The sequence below is a fragment of the Oncorhynchus kisutch genome, linkage group LG14 (genome assembly GCF_002021735.2).
Source record: "Oncorhynchus kisutch isolate 150728-3 linkage group LG14, Okis_V2, whole genome shotgun sequence".
Taxonomy (NCBI): Eukaryota; Metazoa; Chordata; class Actinopteri; order Salmoniformes; family Salmonidae; genus Oncorhynchus; species Oncorhynchus kisutch.
In genome coordinates this window covers 19910710-19925889 of record NC_034187.2, presented here as the reverse complement: position 1 = coordinate 19925889, position 15180 = coordinate 19910710, and the positions used below count along the sequence as shown (strand labels likewise).

The 15180-nt window shown below is 44.6% G+C and overlaps 1 protein-coding gene across 8 annotated transcripts in view; it reads left to right on the top strand.

Moving 5' to 3' along the window:
- The window catches only part of LOC109904572 (ral GTPase-activating protein subunit alpha-1), a 128195-nt gene that overhangs the window by 92668 nt on the left and 20347 nt on the right, over nt 1-15180 (top strand). The gene's annotated exons all lie outside the window — the stretch shown is intronic.

Below are 15180 nucleotides of genomic sequence, written 5' to 3'. Positions count from 1 at the left end.
AATTCATCCGGCTATAGCTCCTGTCGTGTTGACTTGCTCCTTTTCTGTTCTGAGGAGTGCGATAGATTGCCACACAGACCAGCTCCTCACTGCACTGCAGGCTCACAAGGCATAATGGTAGAACGGCGTCCTTCTCGCTCGATAATTATCGATGTCTCATCCCCTCCGGTGCTCATTTTCTCAACATGTAGAGCATCTCATTCTGCTCGGTGCAAGAGGTGACCGCATTTTTCTCCAGCAGAGAAACGGTGATCATTGCCCATCGTCTCCTCACAGTGATTCAGAGCGATTTGCTTCAGTAGCGATTAATCTCTCGCCTCACTTGGGTGACTCACACCACCGCCAATAGCATGGCTTTTGAGCTCTGTCTAGCACTAATGTTGATCATTTTGAATAGCAAAATAATTTTGGGGGGGATTAAGTAGCTTTATTTTTGCCAAATTGTTTCAATATTGTCCAATGATAATAATGCCGTTTGTAACGATGTTACAAAATGAACATAATGTTAATATGAATGTTAATGATTCAGTATTTTATGCCTGGAGTCAGTAGAAAAACCATCCATCAGTTTCTATGCCATGTAGAAATCAAATCTGTACAAAAGCACCACTTTTCCCTCTAGTCCAGTTTTCTTCTAGCTAATGATTTGTAATTTCACCTATACTTTTCTCCCCATTTCAGTCATTATTATTTTATATCTTCCTGGAAAGTGTGACTCTGGCGACCACTCAAGCTCACATGCTCCAAATCCCCACCTCTAAATTCTCTATCTACACTTTAAATACTCTATCAACCCTCTAACCCCTGTTTAAAAAAAATATATATAGAATAATGCTCGAAAACAAAGCAAAATATAGAGGGGTGAAAAGCGATTCTCATCTGCCATGTCCAATCTCATGTGTGTGTGTGCGTGCGTGCGCACAGCGCGGAGCACAGCGTGGTTCGATACCGGACTGAGCTATTGATTGGCGTGAGTTGCACCGGTCGATGGGCCTGACAGCCAGAATTACAGTAATCTGTCAATATCGACTGATGTCTTTCCAGACTCCATCTTTCTCTATCTGTCTCTCCGTCTCCATCCCCCTCTCCTTTTGTTTGTTTGTTTCTTTTCCTTCTCTTTTCTTTTCTTTTACTTCAGAAATAGAGAAGTCTTGTCTGGTCTTCCAGCTGGCAGCTAATTGAAGTCTCTTTAAGGAATGATTCATAGAAATGTTTTAAGCCATGCATGGGTCCGTACGTGTTAAAGGAGAAGATCATTATTTTACAACTTGATGGTAGATGGTTCCTCACCCTGAATACAGTCTATGGGCCGGGAGAAACTGTCATTCATGGTTCAGTGTTCTTTAAACAGCCATTACAAACTTAGATTTTTATAAACAAAAAATATTTCACCTTTTCACCTGGCCAAGATAGAGCAAAGCAGTGCGACACAAACAACACAGAGTTACACATGGATAAACAAACGTACAGTCAACAACACAATAGAAAACTCTGTATAGTGTATGCACATGTAGTAAGATTAGGGAGGGAAGACAATAAATAGGCCATAGTGGTGAAATAATTACAATTTAGCAATTAAACACTGGAGTGATAAGATGTGATGAAGATGAATGTTCAAGTAGAGATACTGGGATGCAAAAATACTGGGGTGCAAAAAAAAAACTGGGTGGATGAGGTTGTTGGGTGGGCTATTTACAGATGGGCTATGTACAGGTGCAATGATCGGTAAGCTGCTCTGACAGCTGATGCTTAAAGTTAGTGAGGGAGTATTTATGCTGCAGTAGTTTATGTGTCGGGGGCTAGGGTCAGTTTGTTATATCTGGAGTACTTCTCCTGTCTTATCCGGTGTCCTGTGTGAATTTAAGTATGCTCTTTCTAATTCTCCCTCTCTTTCTGTCTCTCTCTCGGAGGACCTGAGCCCTAGGACCATGCCTCAGGACTACCTGGCATGATGACTCCTTGCTGTCCCCAGTCCACCTGGCCGTGCTGCTGCTCCAGTTTCAACTGTTCTGCCTGTGATTATTATTATTTGACCATGCTGGTCATTTATGAACATTTGAACATCTTGGCCATGTTCTGTTATAATCTCCACCCAGCACAGTTTGAACAGGACTGGCCACCCCTCGTAGCCTGGTTCCTCTCTTGGTTTCTTCCTAGGTTTTGGCCTTTCTAGGAAGTTTTTCCTAGCCACCGTGCTTCTACACCTGCATTGTTTGCTGTTTGGTGTTTTAGGCTGGGTTTCTGTACAGCACTTTGAGATATCAGCTGATGTACGAAGGGCTATATAAATACATTTGATTTGATATAAGTCTCCAGCTTCAGTGATTTTTGCAATTCGTTCCAGTCATTGTCAGCAGAGAACTGTAAGGAAAGGCGGCCAAAGGAGGAATTGGCTTTGGGGGTGACCAGTGAAATATACCTGCTGGAGCGCGTGCTACGGGTGGGTGCTGCTATGGTTACCAGTGAGCTGAGATAAGGCGGGGCTTTACCTAGCAAAGACTTATAGATGACCTGGAGCCAATGGGTATGGCGACGAGTATGAAGCGAGGGCCAGCTAACGAGAGCATACAGGTTGCAGTGGTGGGTAGTATATGGGGGCTTTGGTGACAAAACGGATGGCACTGTGTTAGACTACATCCAATTTGCTGAGTAGAGTGTTGGAGGCTATTTTGTAAATGGTATCGCCGAAGTCAAGGATTGGTAGGATAGTCAGTTTTACGAGGGTATGTTTGGCAGCATGAGTGAAGGATGCTTTGTTGTGAAATGGGAAGCCGATTCTAGATTTAATTTTGGAATGGAGATGCTTAATGTGAGTCTGGAAGGAGAGTTTACAGTCTAACCAGACACCTAGGTATTTGTAGTTGCCCACATATTCTAAGTCAGAACCGTCCAGAGTCGTGATGCTTGACGGGCAGGCGGGTGCAGGCAGCGATCGGTTGAAGAGCATGCATTTAGTTTTGCTTGCATTTAAGAGCAGTTGGAGGACACGGACGGAGTGTTCTATGGCATTGAAGCTCATCTGGGGGTTTGTTAACACAGTGTCCAGAGAAGGGCCAGAAGTATACAGAATTGTATCGTCTGCGTAGAGGTGGATCAGAGAATCACCAGCAGCGAGTGCGACATCATTGATGTATATATAGAAAAGAGACGGCCCGAGAATTGAACCCTGTGGCACCCCCATAGAGACTGCCAAAGGTCCGGAAAACGGGCCCTCCGATTTGACGCACTGAACTCTATCTGAGAAGTAGTTGGCGAACCAGGCGAGGCAGTCATTTGAGAAATCAAGGCTGTTGAGTCTGCCGATAAGAATGCGGTGATTGACAGAGTCGAAAGCCTTGGCCAGGTCGATGAATACGGCTGCACAGTATTAAATCAAATTAAAAGGTTATTAATAAATTAATAAAGGTAAATTATTGTCTTTTATCGACACTGAGCGGTACCTAACTTCAGCTAAGTTTAGCCACCGCCAGCTAAAAATCTATGGAAGTGATTGGGACATGTTTAATAAAAATGTCAACATCATCTGAAATCAGCTCCATATTTAGTTTGATGTTACTTAAATGCCTACATCAGTTCCGTAGATGTTTAGCTAGCGGTGGCTAAAGTTAGCTGAAGTTACCATGTATAGGTGTTTCCTGGCCTATAGACTATTTTCATCTAACATTAGGTTGTAAAAGGAAGCTGTTCTCTAAATGCCTTTTAGCAAGCGCTGCAGCAGAAGGAATTGAGCTGTCCCAGAGGACCAGCAACACTAAGACACTGAGCGGTACCTAGTTACCTATTGATAGCGCAGCAGAGCACAGCTGTGTGTGTGTGGTTACGTGTTGATAGAGCACCTCCGACAGCTCGTAATTGTTCACAGAACAATGTGAACAAACAGCATTATTGATTATTATAATTGTAATGCATTATTAGTGAAATCCACTGGATGAAACAATTTCCTGTCTTCCTCTAAGGATGATGGGTTATTTCCTATGTTCTGCTGTTTTAGTTCTTGGGAAGCTATTGTACAGTTTACCTATAAAGTATTGATCAAATTACATATTGAATCCTTATTTATTAAATGTATTGGTCTCTGTGAGTGGACTTATATCAGGTAGTTCTTGCCTAGAGAGAACTGTAAAATCAGGTCAAACTGCTGGAGTCAGTCAACAGTTACAGCCGCAAACTGGAGCGTGTGGAGAGGGAGTGACGTAGGTCAGTTCCCTCACAATCCCCCTGGAGCAGCTAATTGAGCCTGATCATAAAGTAGAAGAACACTAGGGTCTGTCTCTCTTCCAGAGTCTGCCTGCCTGCCTAACTACCTACCTGCCTGTCTACCTAACTACCTGCCTGCCTACCTACCTAACTACCTGCCTGCCTACCTACCTAACTACCTGCCTGCCTACCTACCTAACTACCTACCTGCCTGTCTACCTAACTACCTGCCTGCCTACCTACCTAACTACCTGCCTGCCTAACTACCTAACTACCTGCCTGCCTACCTAACTACCTGCCTGCCTGCCTACCTACCTACCATCACCCCTGTACCTCTCTCTCTTTCCACCCCTGTATCTCTATCCCTCTATCTCCGTCCGCCATCCACCATACCTCTTTCTCTCTCTCTTTGTCCACCGACCACCCTGTATCTTTCTCTCTCTCTCTCTCTCTCTGTCCACCATCCACCCTGTACCTCTCTCTTTCTCTCTCTTTGTCCACCATCCATGAGCCTACCAGACAAGCTAAATGCCTTTTTATGATCACTTCGAGGCAAGCAACACTAAAGCATGCATGAGAGCAGCTGCTGTTCCGGACGACTGTGATCACGCTCTCCGTAGCCGATGTGAGCAAGACCTTTAAACACAAGGCCGCGGGGCCAGACTGATTACCAGGAAGTGTACTGACAGCATGTGCGGATCAACTGGCAGGTGTCTTCACTGACATTTTCAACCTCTACCTGGCCGAGTCTGTAATACCTACATGTTTCAAGCAGACCACCATAGTCCCTGTGCCCAAGAAAGCAAAGGTAACCTGCCTAAATGACTACTGCCCTGTAGCACTCATGCCGGTAGCCATGAAGTGCTTTGAAAGGCTGGTCATGACCCACATCAAAACCCGAGACCCACTCCAATTCGCATACCGCCCAAACCGATGACGCAATCTCAATCACACTCCACACTGCCCTTTTCCACCTGGACAAGAGGCGCACTTGTGTAAGAATACTGTTAATTGACTACAGCTCAGCGTTCAACACCATAGTGCCCACGAAGCTCATCACTAAGCTAAGGACCCTGGGACTAAACACCACCTTCTGCAACTGGATCCTGGACTTCCTGAAGGGACGCCCCAGGTGGTAAGTGTAGGCAACAACACATGTGCCACGCTGATCCTCAACACTGGGGCCCCTCTGGGGTGCGTGCTTAGTCCCCTCCTGTACTCCCTCTTCCCCCATTACTGCGTGGCCAAACAACTCCAACACCATCATTAAGTTTGCTGACAACACAACAGTGGTAGGCCTGATTACCAACAACGATGAGACATCCTATAGGGAGGTCAGAGACCTGGCAGTGTGGTGCCAGGACAACAACCTCTCCCTCAATGTGAGCAAGACAAAGGAGCTGATCGTGGGCTACAGGAGAAGGAGGGCCAAACAGGCTCCCATTAACATCTTTGAGGCTGTAGTGGATGTTAAACAAACTATCATGGTCCAAACACACCAAGACATTCGTGAAGAGGGCACGACAACACCTTTTCCCCCTCAGGAGACTGAAAAGATTTGGTATGGGTCCCCAGATCCTCAAAAAGTTCTACAGCTGCACCATCGAGAGCATCCTGACCGGTTGCATCACTGTCTGGTATGGCAACTGCTCGGCATCCGACCGTAAGGTGTACTACAGAGGGTAGTGTGGACGGCCCAGTATATCACTAGGACCAAGCTTCCTGTCATCCAGGACCTACAGGACAAGAAAAAGTAAGGGAACCCTTTGGATTTACCTGGATTTCTGCTAAATTGGTCATAAAATGTGATCTGATCTTCATCTAAGTCACAACAATATACAAACAGTCTGCTTAAACTAATAACACACAAACAATTATACGTTTTCATGTCATTATTGAGCACACCGTTTAAATATTCACAGTGTAGGGTGGAAAAAGTATGTGCTGGTTGACCCTCCTTTGGTAGCAATAAACTCCACCAAATGTTTTCTGTAGTTGCAGATCAGACCTGCACAACGGTCAGGAGGATTTTTGGACCATTCGTCTTTACAAAGCGGTTTCAGTTCAGCGATATTCGTAGCATGTCTGGTGTGAACCGCTCTCGAGGTCATGCCACAGCATTTTAAATCGGGTTAAGGTCAGGACTCTGACTAGGCCACTCCAGAAGGCATATTTTCTTCTGTTGAAGCCATTCTGTTGTTGATTTCTGTGTTTTAGGTCGTTGTCCTGTTGCATCACCCAACTTCTGATGAGCTTCAATTGGCAGACAGATAGCCTTACATTCTCCTGCAAAATGTCTTGATAAACTTGGGAATTAATTTTTCTGTCTGATAGCAGGCTGTCCAGGCCCTGAGGCAGCAAATCAACCCCAAACCATAATGCTCCCTCCACCATTCTTTACAGTTATGAGGTTTTGATGTTGGTGTGTTGTGCCTTTTTTCTTTCTTGCCGCTGTATATACTAGGCGGTGTCAGAGAAAGGCCCCAAAAATTGTCAGACTCCACTCACCCAAGTCATAGACTGTTCTCTCTGCTATAGCACGGCAAGCGTTAAGTCTAGGTCCAAAAAGCTCCTTAAAACAGCTTCGACACCCAAGCCATAAGACTGCTGAACAATTAATCCAATGACCACCCGGACTAGTTACATTGATGGACCACCCCCCCCCTTTGTTCTTACACTGCTGCTACTCGTTGTTTTATTATCTATGCATAGCCACTTTACCCCTACCTACAAATTACCTCAACTAACCTGTACCCCCACACATTGACTCAGTACCGGTAGCCCCTGTAAATAGCCTCATTATTGTTATTTTATTTTGGTTTATTTTTTACTTTAGTTTATTATTTTCTTACCTCTATTTCTTGAACTGCATTGTTGGTTAAGGTCTACCTGTTGTATTCGGCGCATGTGACAAATCAAATTTGATTTGATTTCTCTCTCGCTCTCTGTCCACCATCCAGCCTGTACCTCTCTCTCTGTCCACCATCCAGCCTGTGCCTCTCTCTTTGTCCACCATCCACCCTGTACCTCTCTCTGTCCACCATCCAGCCTGTGCCTCTCTCTTTGTCCACCATCCAGCCTGTACCTCTCTCTCTGTCTACCATCCAGCCTGTACCTCTCTCTCTGTCCACCATCCAGCCTTTACCTCTCTCTGTCCACCATCCAGCCTGTACCTCTCTCTCTGTCCACCATCCACCCTGTACCTCTCTCTGTCCACCATCCACCCTGTACCTCTCTCTGTCCACCATCCAGCCTGTACCTCTCTCTGTCCACCATCCAGCCTGTACCTCTCTCTCTCTGTCCACCATCCAGCCTGTACCTCTCTCTCTGTCCACCATCCAGCCTGTACCTCTCTCTCTGTCTACCATCCAGCCTGTACCTCTCTCTCTGTCCACCATCCACCCTGTACCTCTCTCTGTCCACCATCCAGCCTGTACCTCTCTCTGTCCACCATCCAGCCTGTACCTCTCTCTCTGTCCACCATCCAGCCTGTACCTCTCTCTCTGTCCACCATCCAGCCTGTACCTCTCTCTCTGTCCACCATCCACCCTGTACCCCTCTCTCTCTGTCCACCATCCACCCTGTACCTCTCTCTCTCTGTCCACCAGTGTGGAGAATAGAGGTACAGGGTGGATGGTACCTCTGTGTACCTCTGTGTCGCTCGCTCTCTCACTCTCGCTGTCTGTCCACCATCCACCCCTGTACATCTCCTCTTCTCCTCTCCTCCTGCACGTGCCTGCCGACCCCTCTCTTCTCCTCACTAAGTATATCGTCCTGGCCCAGGGGCTTGACCATCTGCCTCCTTCACTCACCGATTCCTCATTTTCCATGACTGTCAAACCTCTTTCTCTCTCTCTGCCCACCATCCACCCTGTACCTCTTTCCCTCAGTCTACCATCCACCCTGTATTTCTCTCTCTTTCTGTGTCTCTGTCTATCTCTCTCTTTTCAATGGGCTTTATTGGCATGTGAAAAATGTTTACATTGCCAAAGCAAGTGAAATAGATAATAAACTATATAAAATTAACAGCAAACATTACACTCACAAAAGTTCCAAAGTAACGATGTGCAAATAGTTAGTTAAAAAATGTTAAATTAATAAACATAAATATGAGTTGTCTACAGTGGTGTTTGTTCTTCACTGGTTGCCCTTTTCTTGTGGCAACAGGTGGCAACAGGTCACAAATCTTGCTGCTTTGATGGCACACTGGTATGTCACCCAATAGATATGGGAGTTTATCAAAATTGGATTTGTTTTCGATTTTTTTGTGGGTCTGTGTAATCTGAGGAAAATACGGTGCATTTGGAAAGTATTCAGACCCCTTGACTTTTTCCACATATTACGTTACAGCCTTATTCTAAAATTGATAAAATAGCTTTTTTTCCTCATCAAGCTACACACAATACATCATAATGACAAAGCAAAAACAGGTTTTTGAAGTTATATTTTAAAAAAGAACTAACATTTACATATGTTTTCAGACCCTTTACTCAGTACTTTATTGAAGCACCTTTTGGCAGTGATTACAGCCTTGAATCTTTTTAGGTTTGAGTTTGAGTTTATTTTTATTTTTACAGGGACAGTGCACATTAATCAACATTTCAGTAAAAGTGCCGGTTTTAGCCAACCGGCTAATTTTCAACCGCAGTCCCTGGGCAGGTTATTAAAAGCAATTACAATATAGACAATAGCAACATAGAACAAGCAAGACATAGCAACATAGAACAAGCAAGACATAGCAACATAGAACAAGCAAGACATAGCATACAGACAGAGCAGCATAAAACAAAAAGCAGCAAGACAAAATTCATAAAAGCAACAAAGTGTTTCCACACCTCACAAGCTACAGACAACAGACAACATGGAGTGGCAACACACAGCTAGGGACCATGTTCACAAATCTGATTGACCTTTAGCCATGTCTTCAAGCATTTTGTGAAAGTGTGATATGTGGTGCAGTTATGTGTGTCTGATGGCAGTGTATTCCAGACATGGGAAGCTCTCACAGAGAATGCAGATTTACTAAAGGTGCTTTTCCTTAGGGGAACTATACAGTCACCTCTCATGGCAGACCTTGTGGATCTGCTGCCATATGTCTGGGTTTTCTGTTTAACAAAAATATTGAGTGGAGGGGGAGCCAGGCCATTGAGGATCTTGAATACAAGACATGCGTCGGTGTATTGCACAAGATTTTCCCAACTCAAGAGCTCATGCTTTCTAAGGATGTGACAATGATGATGGCTATTGGGCTTCCTATCAAGCACTTTGAGAGCCTGTTTGTAGACAGACTGAATAGGTTTTAATGTTGTACAGCAAGCTTGGGCCCAACTAGTCAAGCAGTATGTTAAGTGGGGGAGTATCATAGATTTGAAGTACAGTTTTGCTACCTCTGTAGTCAAACAATTTCGTATAAATCGGAAATTAGCTAGGTTGAATTTGGTTATTTGAATTACCTTTTTCACATGCTTTTTAAAAGAGAGGTTGGAATCAAGTATGATGCCAAGGTACTTAAAATCGGATACCACCTGGAGCTTCTCCCCTGACACATAGACATCTGGCTCAGTAGCATCTGTTGCCCTCTTTGTGAAGAACATGCAAACAGTTTTTTTCACATTGAGATGCAAACACGAGTCACTGAGCCACTTTGTAACCTGGACCATTACAGTAGTGAGTTCTTGTGCAGCTTGTTGTTTGCTCTTTGCATGCCCATATATCACTGTATCATCTGCATACATTTGAACTTCAGACCCAGTACAGACAGTAGGCAGATCATTAATGTACAGGCTGAACAGGAGGGGCCCCAGTATTGACCCTTGGGGCACGCCCACATCATAGCTACGAGTGGGCGACAGCTCATTGCTCACTCTGACACTATGACGCTACATGCTTGGCACACCTGTATTTGAGGAGTTTCTCCCATTCTTCTCTGCAGATCATCTCAAGCTCTGTCAGGTTGGATGGGGAGCGTCGCTGCACAGCTATTTCCAGGTCTCTCCACAGCTATTTTCAGGTCTCCACAGCTATTTTCAGGTCTCTCCACAGCTATTTTCAGGTCTCTCCACAGCTATTTTCAGGTCTCTCCACAGCTATTTTCAGGACTCTCCACAGCTATTTTCAGGTCTCTCCACAGCTATTTTCAGGTCTCTCCGCAGCTATTTTCAGGTCTCTCCGCAGCTATTTTCAGGTCTCTCCACAGCTATTTTCAGGTCTCTCCACGGCTATTTTCAGGTCTCTCCACAGCTATTTTCAGGTCTCTCCACAGCTATCTTCAGGTCTCTCCACAGCTATTTCAAGTCCGGGCTCTGGCTGGGCCACTCAAGGACATTCAGAGACTTGTCCCGAAGCCACTCCTGCGTTGTCTTGGCTGTGTGCTTAGGGTCGTTGTCCTGTTGGAAGGTGAACCTTCGCCCCAGTCTGAGGTCCTGAGCGCTCTGGAGTAGTTTTTCATCTTATTCAGTAAAAGCTTTGTGTTCCATAAAGTGTCTATGTTTTTAGTTGTGTGGTTTGGCCTCAGACCAGTAAGTGTGAGCAGGGTCCTGGCGAAGGTGGGTACTGCTGCCTTGTATAGGTGTACCTTGTCGTAACGGCTGTTCAAGTCCAGGGTGGCGTGGTGGGCCAAGTAGACATTTGGTTTTGAGGCACAGTCACGGGAAATACTTGTGTTTACCCGCAGTATGGTAGCAGGGTAGCAGGCGAAAGTAGAAGAAGCTTTTTCAATCACTCCCTTGAGTGCTGTGACCACCCTTTCCTGCTGTGCTCTCAGGTCGTTTGTGCCTGTGTATATTATTATGTGTCTGGGTGACCCTAGTTGGTCCTCAGACAGAAGGTCTAGGGGCTGGATTTTTGGACACCAGAGACACTGTGTGTTTGAGTAAAAATCTGAAGTTTACATACACCTTAGCCAAATACATTTAAACTCAGTTTTTCACAATTCCTGACATTTAATCCGAGTATAAATTCCCTGTCTTAGGTCAGTTAGGATTACCACTTCATTTTAAGAATGTGAAATGTCAGAATAATAGTAGAGAGAATGATTTATTTCAGCTTTTATTTATTTCATCACATTCTCAGTGGGTCAGAAGTTTACATACACTCAATTTGTATTTGGTAGCATTGCCTTTAAATTGTTTAACTTGGGGGTGGGCTTGGGTTTCTTCATCTATCTGTCCTGTTGTGGTGTCAAGACTTTGGTCAGGTTCTGAGGTGGGCTGTACTACTGGCTTCTCTGGGGGGGTGGCCAGATGTCTAATGGGTGGTTCTCTGTCAGACGTCATCTTTCTCACCTTCTCCTTCAGCCGCTCCTGCTCTTTCTCCTATTGAAGTTGTCTCACTGACTGTTGTCTGGGTCTGTGCTGACTGGAGTGTGTTTACCTGCTGTTCCAGCTTCACCTGCCTTACCTTCAGCTGGGTGAATTCATCCTTAATTTCAGTGAGGGGGTAGTGCTCTGTGCTGGGAGGTTGACTTTCCGCTTGGGGTTGCTCGTCTGTGGGGTTGTTTAAAGAAGAGTTCTGGTCTGACTCTTCCTCAAGAGAGCGCTTCTCCTGCTGCGCTCCCTCTTTGATTCTGTGGAAGTCCATCTGAAACTGTATAGGGTTGGCCTGTACTGTTCCAGACTTGTTCAGGTTGACATTAGCCAAAAATGTCTCTGGATTGTCCATGAGGAGCTTAATTTTTATATCTTTCTGTGCCTTCTAATTTTTTTTTACATCCAAGGGTTACTGTATTGTGATGACCTCTGCACAGAGGGAAGCTATGAAGAAGGGGGCCTCAAAGGCCTCTGTATTTGGGAAGAGGAGGCTGTGAAACTCTCATTGTTGGACTCAAGGGCTTTGACACCCTTACTTCACACCTCAGTGATAATTGAAGTTGCAGCCGGATCTGTTTTGTCCTAGCAAGCTTGGTAGCCTTAACTTAGCATTCAGTCCTTATGAAATAAATTACAATAATCTATTTTTGTTTTTCTTCTTGGCTTTAAAAGTAACTTCAGGCTAAACGTTACTCACTCAGTTCCAGGTTGGATGGTGTTTTCATGTTTCTGTTGTACTTCTTTTGCTGGTCGTTGGTTTGCCCGAGTATTTGCTGTATAGTCCTTGGGAATAAGAATCTAATTTGATACAAATTCAGGTTGTAGGTTTGGAGTTTTGATTTGGAGTAAAGGTTATGTTGTGGAGGGTAGTATCCTGTATAAGTCCTTGTGAAAAAAATCTAAATAAACTCTAAATCTATCTTTTTGTAAAAGCATGCTGAAAAATTCAGCCACTAATCTGCTCATGACATCTTTCTCTGTCTACCATCCACCCTGCCTGCCTGCCCGCCCGCCCGCCCGCCCCACTCTCTCTGTCCACTGACACCTTGTACTTCTCTCCTGCACGTGCCCGCCGACCCCTCTCTCTCCTCCACACTAAGTTCCTCCTCTTGGCCCTGGGGGTCGTCCATCTGCCTCCTCCACTCACTGATCCCTCATTTGCCATGACTGTGAAATCAGTGCTTAAAAGGGAGAAAATGGCCCCGTTTTTCTGCTGCTGGTCTTAATGTCTGGTGGACTCAAATGGCAGAAAGCTGCTACAGTACCTGGCATCAGGCAGTGCTAAGAATCATGGAACATCATGGAGCTGCTGGGCGAACACAGCCAGAGAGGAAGAAAGAGAGCAAGAGAGCCTCGGAAGCCACTCCTCAGTAATAGGCAAGACAAGACAAAACAAAAAAAGATTCTCTGGTCTGATGAAACCAAGATTGAACTATTTTGGCTGAATGCCAAGCGTCACATCTGGAGGAAGCCTCGCACCATCCCTACAGTGAAGCATGATGTTGGCAGCATCATGCTGTGGGGATGTTTTTCAGTGGCAGAGACTGGGAGACAAGTCCGGTTTGGGTGAAAGATGACTGGAGACCTGAAAATAGCTGTGCAGCGATGCTCCCCATTCAACCTGAAAGAGCTTGAGAGGATCTGCAGAGAAGAATAGGAGAAGCTCCCCACATACAGGTGTGCCACGCTTGTAGCGTCATACCCAAGAAGACTCGAGGCTGTAGTCGTTGCCAAAGGTGCTTCAACAAAGTACTGAGTGAAGGATCTGAATAAATGTCATATTTCAGTTATATATAATAATAATATATATTATATATATATTCACATACATTTGCAAAGATTTCTAAGAAACAGTTTTTTTTGTTGTCATTATGGGATATTGTGTATTTGTATTTATTAGGGATCCCCATTACAGCTACTCTTCCTGGGGTCCAAACACAGATTGATGATGGGGAAAAAAGCATTTAATCCATTTTAGAATAAGGCTGTAACATAAGGACATTTGGAAAAAGTGAAGGGGTCTGAATACGCCCAAAGCCAGTGTGTGTGTCAGAGTTTCCATTAGCCTTCAATTGCCAGCTTTTGGCAGATTTTTTAAAATATATATATAATAATGAAAAGCCAATAAATAAAACTGTTGCTGGCCAAAATGAATCAATGTAAGTACATTTGACCGTCAAGCTACTATTTTTATTTCTCAACTGGTAATTGAAGCGCGCCGCCCATTCTCACCATTCTACTGCAGGCAACAGGCTATCAGCGGTAATTGAAGCGCGCCGCCCATTCTCACCATTCTACTGCAGGCAACCGGCTATCAGCGGTAATTGAAGCGCGCCGCCCATTCTCACCATTCTACTGCAGGCAACAGGCTATCAGCGGTAATTGAAGCGCGCCGCCCATTCTCACCATTCTACTGCAGGCAACAGGCTATCAGCGGGTCACCCACCACTTTACAATATGGAGGCAGTGTGCATTTTGAAAACATACTTGATTGTTTGAAACCTGTATGCTTTATTTCATATTACGATTCATGTCTTACCTTACTCTAAAGTAGCCTATAGGCAAAATCCGTCCATGGGAATTATTATATGAAGACTACATAGGCGGCGCGTGAGTTTCAAGTTTGGGAAGCTTACAAGTTATCCTAACATTTCTACCGTTATGCGTGCCAGTTAAGATTTTTCAGATGCGCATTTTCATAGAAAGGTTTCATTTAACGTTTTCGTTTCTTAAAATTATTGTCACCTGGTTAATCATAAAAATGTGAATTCAAATGATAAAAATCTCAAAGTTACAAGTCAACTAATACGAGATTACCAGCCTCTGCCATATGGACACATTGAAGCACCGTGATCCATTGGCGGCTAAAGAAATGAGCGCATTGAACTCATTGCTCTTTCACGACGAGGGGGAGATTGTTGGAGAGATTTTTCACAGTTTACTGTGAGGAACTATAGTTTTTAATATATTATTATTCGCAATTGATGTTAAAGAATTTTCTACATTTCCGAGCAGGACAGAGAAACCAGACACATAATGGTTCACATGGAGCACTCCAAACAAACGAAGATGAACAAATGTACAAATCTCGTAAATGATGGTTATGAATTCAACCAAAACTTGTTTCTTACAAGTGTTGCAGGTTCTAAACTCTGCAAACAACGTTTCCACTCAGATTGAGAACGGTAAATGCCTGCTCTTTCCATGACATAGACTGACTCGTTGCATGTTCTGATAATATGTATAGCCATAATCCAAATGTGATTTTTGTCATTCTGATCATTGTGGGTAGTAGACTCCCTCAAATGTCTGGTAAATTAAATCTTCCCAGTCACATTGTCCATCGCCAAATTTTCATAACAGAAACCTTGTTGTGCGCTTGCATTCACACCAACCAGCCAGTTTGGGGATCTGGTTCTGCAGCAGTCACACACGACACACATCCTCTAGATACTCAGCCCTCCTTCCCACTGCCTCCCAGTGCATTTGGGGGCTGTGTGATTGACATGTTTTTAGTGTAGTGAAGGTCATGGCTGGGGGAAAGATGTTTGCTTAGATCAGGACAGGTTAGCTGTTACCACACTGTTTAGTTAGTTTTAGAATGTTTGGGGGTGATTAAAGCTAGGTTGACCTCTCTGGCCTTGGGGCCAGGGGCTTGACCATCCACCCCCTCTAC